Raw genomic sequence first — 7589 nt, 5'->3', positions numbered from 1 at the left:
CAAGATGGAAGAGGGGGACACATTTAAAAGCTGATGGGAGAGGTCCAAGGAGAGGCTGAAGCACGAGAAAGTGACATTTGATGGAACCTGGGGAGGTGTGGGAAGGGACTCCTGTAGGGCCCCAGCTTCAGAGGGCAGAGGTCTTTTTCCTGGCAGACGCCATGGCAGGGGCCTGGCCTAGCAGCTTCCCGAGGGGAGGCTGGGAAGACATGCCTTGAGATTCTACTTCTCCCTCCCTCTTGCCTTTCTAGGCCAGAGGCTTCTCTCTCGGGCTTCCCAGGGGGCAGGAAAGGAAGGGCACCTCTGAGAACCCGGGAGGCAAAGCTTTACCTGCTCCAGGAGAGTGGAAGGAAGGAGACAGAGGCTGGACATCAGGGTTCATTTTCTGGAGCACCAACGGTTGCCAAAGGTCCCCTCAGCCAACCAATTCCATGCACCCAGGACTTAGAAGACACACTGGGACGAGGCTAACGCGCGCTCTAGGTGCCGTCTTGTCTGAGGCACATGCAGATGCCAGCCGGGGTGGAGACTGGGAATGGGCCTCCCAGGCCAGGTAAGGGACACCCACGTAAGGGCGCTGGGCCCTGGGCCCTGGGGTGACACGCCCAGCTCCCATCCAGAATGCCCCTCTAATTTTCTGCTTGCTGGAAGGTCAGAGAAAGGTATGGCCCTGGCCTCAGTTTCACCTGTCCCTTAGTGTTATTGAGCCCAACTCCCAAGTGCCACGAGGAGCGGAGGGATCCAGGTAGGGGTGTGTCAGGTGCCCTTGGCCTCTCAGGCTCAAGGTCGGCCCAGGCCCCTGGAGGAGAGAGGAGCCCTGGGCCGACCACTCCTCACTCCACCCACACCCTTCCCCCCAGTCAGGACTGGGGAAGCTGGGGCCCAGGTCTCCACTTCCCTGCTGGCTCCTGGCCTCAGCCCTACCCGTGACCTGGAGCTGAGTCCCTGGGAAAAACCACCTTTCTGCCCCCGAGAAACTGCTGTGATGTAGCCTGGAACTACCTGTGGCCAGAGGTGCCCTCCCCTCCCACACGTGATGGAGCTTTCAGCTGCAAGGAGGGAGGAGTTTCCCGGCAGGTGAGGAGGGAGACCACGGAGGGCGCTATGGAGGTACAGGGCGTGAGTTGGTGGAAAGGGCTGGAGAGTTAGGAGTCCTGAGTTCTAACTACAGCTCTAGCACCAGCCAGCTCACTCAGCCTCTGTGGGCCCATTTTCTCTCCAGCTGAGGAGGCTGGAAATTTAGAAGCTGGGCAAGTAGGCTAGAGGCCACGCTCTGGGAGGGAATGGTGGCCACGATGACCGGAGAGAGAAGCCTGGGCCTGGGCAGTGGCTTTCCCAGAGTGGAAATGAGCGGTGTTTAGGATGTAAAACAGCATCTGCCTACCATTTGGAGACCAAATGACTTCCCTTGAAGTCATTTTGTTAGTACAAACTTCCCTGTTTCCCACCTAACAAATTTACCCGTTAAGCAAGCTCAGGCATTCCGCCTCTGGAGTGGGCTGCACGTGGGGCTCACGAGCTCCGTCATCTTGGTTCCTCTCCTTCACGGCCCCCTCTTGAGAACAGTGCTCATTTACTATCACGCTGCAAGGACTGAACACAAAGTGCACTGCCAGCCGCAGGGCGGGGTCTCCTCTCGGGAGACGTGAGCCTTCACCAGTCACAGCCTCCTTCTCCCATAGCCAGGCCCCTCAACTGTGGCTCCCAGGGAAGCCCCGCTTTGCCTTTGGGGAGATGCAGCACAGGTGTGACCTGACTGGCATAAACAAGTTTAGAATTGGGAGAAACCCAGGGGACTCACTGGTCCAGGAGTTGGTCTGTGTTCTTCCGTCGCCCCAAGAAGCACCAGTCTGGTCACCCCAGACCTTTTTTTTTTTTTGGAAACTTTTTTTTAATAGTTATTGAATGTTCTACAGCTTACAGTAAATATCATAGTTACAAATTCTTGGCTTCAATCTTTCAGAGCGATCACTATCTGATCTTCAGAACAAAATGAAACAAAAACCCAAAGAATCCAAAACAACGAAACAAAACCAGATTTACACTTCATACACACAAGCGAGGCCTTGGGGCTTTCCAATCTTTACACTCCAGGCTGTGTTTTGAAAACACCTATGAGTTCTTTGATCAAACTACTTGGAAGACACTGGTCAAAGGTTTATTATTATTTTAAGTGTTTTTCCTTTTAAAATGTGAGTTCCAATAAAATTTAAAAATTAGATTCCAACTTGTAGATTAAAATGAATTAAAAAATACAAAATCATATACAACACTCTCACAGGGACGTTACATGCCATGAGAACAGGTGTCTGTCATGTGATAATGAAAGAGGGACGCAGATGCCTTAGTCAGGAGATGGGACAGGCCCGCGGGCCTTGAAAAGGTACAGACAACTCCAAGTTGCTAGAGGCCCAGTCGTACCTCCCCCGGTCAGGAGAAGCTTGTCTCTGGGCAGTCTCCCTCTTTCCGATTCTCAGGCTTGAGGAGGAAGGCTGGATGGAGCCTGGAGCTGGTCTTGCTGGGGTCAAGCTCAAAGATGATTTCACCCATTTGACTCCTATGGTCAAATCTGGTACTTATCTGCAAAGCTGTTATCTCTGTTCTCTTCAGGAAGGAAAATATCCCTCCACCAGGAGCTGGAATGGGTAGAGGGCCTCAAACTGCCACGGCGAGGAGCCCAGGGACTAGCTGCAGCCACAGGAGAGCGGGAGCTCGTTTCCCTGTCAGGCTGTGGCAACCTGTCCTAACTCCTGTGCTTCTCACTTGGCCACTGGACTGGACTCAACAGCATGCAAGGTAGAAAATACCCACTGAAGAAACTGAGGGAGTGGGACCCAAGTCTGGCTCAGGCAAGGTTGCCTATGGAATGTTGAAGCTGGCCTGCCAGGAATTTTGAAGGCTGGGCCCTGGAACCATGTAATGTCTAATTTCAGAAAGGAGTTTTCTAGGAGAGAGAAACATGGACAGGTAAAGGACCAATCCTGCAGCCAGCCTGGCAAGCGATAGGACTGTGCTCTGAGGCTCAGGTATGGAATTTGATGTTAGCCTGTCTGGGTTTCCTCTGCTTTCGGAGGTGGGTGGGGCCTGGATTCCCGCCTGCCCACTCCACTGCCTGACCTAACCCCTCTCCAGATTTCCAAGTTTGGCAAGTGGCTGGGGACCACATACCCTATAGTGATGCAGTAGAATACAGGATGGGAAAGCAGAGCCGCTATATACTTTCAATTGCAATTGAGGAGAAATGCCAGGGTGACAGCTAAATGATCAGTCAGTGTTGTGACCGAGGTCCACGCCTTCTACGCCTCCCTCTCTGGTCCTGGAGCAGAGCTGAGAAACCTGATCTGGCCACGTCCTGTCTGCACAAGGACACCAGAACTTGGGGAACAAGGGGCCTGCCCTGCTTTATGCCCTACGTGATTAATTTCTGAAGGCCACTCAGCACAAAGCAAGAGCCTCCAAAGAAGCACCCCCAGACTCTGGGAGATACCTCAAATTTGGAACAATTTGGGTGGCCAGAGGTAAGAGGTGGGATAAGGGGTAAGGACTGTGCACTCTCTCTCCAGGTCCCGGTCCTCACCCGTGGGGTCTGGGCAGCCACCCCTTCTGCAAGCATGCCACTCGGACGAGGCAGGTGCCAGCAGAAAGAGCAGAGGATTTGAAGAGCTCAAATCCTGGTTCTTTCTCTTATGAGCTCTGTGACTTTTGGCAAGTTTCTTAAGCCTTCTGAGACTGTTTTTACCATCTATAAAATGGGTATTTTGGCAATCAATGTCAAAGTACTTTGTACCTGAAAAACACTCTGGACAGGTGTGCGTGTCCTTGTTCAGTACTTAGGGAAGGGGATATGACTCCAGGAGGGTCATCTCCAGGGGAGAGGGGGAGGGGGGAGGGCGGGGACGGGGGGAGAGAGACACAGAGAGAGGAGCAACTGTCTGGTCTCACGGGGAAAACAAATTAATTTTTCAAAATGTAGCAATTATTTTAGGCTCACCACTTGGGGGCACTCCAGCTTCCTAGGCCCCAAGCTAATGAAGGGGAGTCAACTGGAAGTGGGGGGAAGTGAGGAGGTTGGCTGGTGACTGGAACCACCTGTGCCCCTCACCCTGGCCACCACGCTGCGGTGCTGGGAGAGGCAGTGCAGTGGGGTGACAGAAGGGTTTGCATGCAGAGGCCAGCACCACACTCAGTTGTGTTGGCTCAGCCCTGTCCTCGCTGCCTTGCTGGCTTTCCTACGACAGGGCCCTGCCGCTCTGACCTGTCCAGCTTGACCACTGGGCCATCCAGGCCCTTTGGAGGGTGCCTCCGGCACCCCGACACCTGTGAGTCTGCCTGGTGTGCTCGCGCTCACAGAGGCACCTGCGGCCCCAGCCCTCCTGGCTCAGTCCCTCTGCAATGACTCCCCAAGCGTGGCTAGGCTTGTGGATCTCCATCAAAGCAACAGGATGAGGACAGCTGAACTGGGGCTTTGGAGCTCTTACTGAACAAGAGGTGCTGGGCCTGGGCTCTTCCAGCCACAGCCGTTCTGGGCCTTGTTTGTGCCTCGGGGCCTGTCTCTGATCTTGACTTACACACTAGGGCTGAGAGGGAGCAGTGCATGGATGCTTTAGTCTACAAGCCTGTGTATGGAGACAGACTGGAGGGAAAGAGAAAACAAACACTGGGATTCTGCCACTTAGGAGCAAGTCACTTTGCTTTTCCAAGTCTGTTTCCTGATGGATCAAATGGGAGTAATAATCTATTGTACATCTGTGTCAGGACATGGTAATACATCAGAGGATGGATGGGAAATTGCTTTGCGAGGTACTAGGTGTTAGAAAGAACGAAGTAACAAGGTTATTCCTAGGTCTCCGCTTTTTCCCCTTCTCTCGGTGGTTCTCCTCTAGCCCATTAGAAGCAACAGGATTCAGGAAGCCTGTCAGGATACCAGCATTCTGCTTACTTTGGGCAAGTTCGTTCTAGAACCAGTTTCCTCGTTTGTCAAATGGGTGTAATAACTTATCCTGTTTCTCTCTCAGGGCCAGTAAATTAAAGGCTATGAAATGCTCTGAAATCTGTGAAGCACCTGACAAACGCAAAGGTTTCCTATTATCATCATTATTGTTTTGGCATTTTTCCAAACATGTATGACATAATCTAAAACAACCTTCACCCACCCTTACAAAACCAGAGAGCAGAAGGAAGCATTTGCAAAAAATGGATTAACACTGGAAAACTTGGTTGTTTTAAAGTGAAACCTCTTCAGCACCCCAGAACAGACCGTTTAGAATAGCTGGGCTTCTCCTTACTGGTCCTGCAGATCTCGAGAAGGCCAAGAAGGTGGGCCCCCCAACTCTGGCTCTGCACTGAGGATGCTGAAGGGCTGTCCCCTCCTGGGGACTGCCAGGTAGCCTCTGACGCCCTGGCCCAAGGGTTCCTGATTTTGTTCTCCTTTAGGGAGATGTGGGAGGTAGGGGGAGGGGTATGTCCAAGTTTGCATGAATTTAAAATGAAAAGTTATTAGAAATCCCAAATGTTATCAACGACCCCATTTTATACAGAAAATGTTCCCGCCCCCACTAGGGAGGCTGCTGGCGCAGCCAAGTGCTGGGTGCAGGGGGGCAGCGCTAGACAACCAGATCCCGGCCACGACTAGCGGGGCCTCCTGACCCAGGGACCCCTCTTCTGTCTCCCAGGAGATCCCATGTCTCCTGGGCCTCATCCTCATCCTCCTTTTCTCTCAGGATGATAGTTCCAGATGTCTTCACAGAATTTCCAAATGCTATTTCTTCATTTGCAATTTCTGCTCCTGCCATCTGCCCCCCTGTGACCTCTGCCCAGTCTTCAACCCCTGCCTTGGAGTCCATGGAGGAAAAGAGCAGAAACAAAAGCCCTGATACTGTCCCGGAGCCCACCGGGTGTGGGCACTGCTGACTTAATGTTTGCAAGACCAAGCCCACCCATCCCCAGGGGAACTTCTGCGGGCGCCGCGCCCCTAGGCAGGAAGGTTGCATTTCCTGCTCATGTCCTGCGAGGTCTAGGGTTAGGTCCTTTCCTCCGCTCTGGGTCTCGGCTTCCTCGTCTGTCAAGTAGGGGAATGGATGAGATGACTGCTAAGGTCCCTTCAGTTCCATGAGTCTATGAAATGTTTATTGCTATTGCTTTTCCTTCACTATCTTGCCCTTCAGAGCCACCAGCACCCACCTGGAATGTGGTTCCTTCACTTTGGCCGCGAATGGCAAAAGGTAACCAAGAGCCTGGCCTGCCTGCCAGTGCCAGGGACAGATGGGTGAGCCCTGGCACCAGGAAGGGCAGAGGGAAGGGAGAGAAATGCGTTTCCCACTCTAATCAGGAGACAGCTCCTCAGCAGAGTGGGTCCATGAGGGCTCAGAGGCCACGGTCTGGATTACACAAGGGCACCTGGCCTTCCAAGGCTTTGGGAGGCTGGGATCCCACTGCCCTACAGCGGCTTGGCAGGTCTGAGGTCAAATCACCTTCTGAGGAAGTGCCAGGTCAGGTTACATTACTGTGCAAATCAGAGGTCTAGGCCTAGACGATTCGGCCAGAGACCTTGCAAACCAAAGCCAGCAGGCAAGCACCTCTCTCCCCATTTCCCTCCCACAGTGTCCCACCCCCCCACCCCACCCAAGTTTTCCCATAGAAAGAATCTGGTTTTCCCAGGTTCTCACCTGGGGTATTAAGCTGCTATGAACACTCCTACCTAATCAGGTAGTTTTGTTCTTGGTCTGTTGCGATGGTTCTCAGAAGACATTTCATTTGTGTCAGGACATGGTAATGTCCCAAACTAATCTCGCTTGAGAAAAATCAAAGAAACAATCCCCCAGAGATGTGGCCTGCTCTGAGTTCCCACCCTGGACCTGAGGGCCACACCTGTTATGCTCTTCAAAGGAAATCATGCCTTCAGCTGAACCACTGCAATAAACCCCACTCTCTACCTGCCCCTAGACTGGGGTCCCCGGGGACGGGACACTTGGGAGGGAAAGAAGAGCAGAGAGGATGTGCCTGGTCAGGTAGGAGGGCGGGGAGAGCTGCAAGGGCCGTGACTAAGAGGGGAAGTGGGGGAGAGGCAGGAGATCAGAAAAAGCAGCTTTTACAAAAAACAAAAATCAAAATCAAAACCGTTAAAGATGCATAAAGTGACCCTTGCACTTCCGTTGTCTCTTCTTGCAAATAGAGGTGGTGCTGCTAGGGAGCTGCTCCAGCACCTGTGTAAGACTTGAGTAGTTGCATACGATTTGTGACTCCAGATCTGGGGGAGGAAGGGGAAGCCATTAGTGACAGTGACATTCGCAAGGCCATCAGGCAGCCACTGGACCCCCTCCCCTCACTGTGCCTTCCCAGTGACGCTGCCCGCTTCCCGTCCAGGGCCAAGAGCTCCTGGAGGAGCTGGAGGGTGGGGGCTGAGGAGGGAGGTAGTGCAGGGATAACCCTGGTGGCCCGTGGCTCACTGGTGCCGCCTCAGGAGCTGCCCAGGTCCGTGAGGAAGCGGGCGCTGGCGGTTGGCCTGAGGTCTCCACCTGGTCCCACCTGACTGAGGTAAGATTTCCTTTGCAGGATGCGGCCCACAGTTAAAGGAAGTCTGAAGACTGTAT

At 53.2% G+C, this 7589-nt stretch overlaps 1 protein-coding gene across 5 annotated transcripts in view; it reads right to left on the bottom strand.

The window, feature by feature from the left end:
• Positions 1 to 1866: 1866 nt before the first annotated feature.
• Positions 1867 to 7589, bottom strand: part of FAM168A (family with sequence similarity 168 member A) — a 189122-nt gene continuing 183399 nt past the window's right edge. For all 5 annotated transcript variants that reach the window (XM_074335805.1, XM_074335806.1, XM_019744364.2 and 2 more), the window contains one exon: positions 1867 to 7246. The gene's annotated coding sequence lies outside the window, so the exon portion shown is untranslated. The remainder of the gene's footprint in view (positions 7247 to 7589) is intronic.

This window comes from Rhinolophus sinicus, linkage group LG06, assembly GCF_036562045.2.
Source record: "Rhinolophus sinicus isolate RSC01 linkage group LG06, ASM3656204v1, whole genome shotgun sequence".
NCBI lineage: Eukaryota > Metazoa > Chordata > Mammalia > Chiroptera > Rhinolophidae > Rhinolophus > Rhinolophus sinicus.
This window is presented reverse-complemented; position numbering and strand designations above follow the sequence as displayed.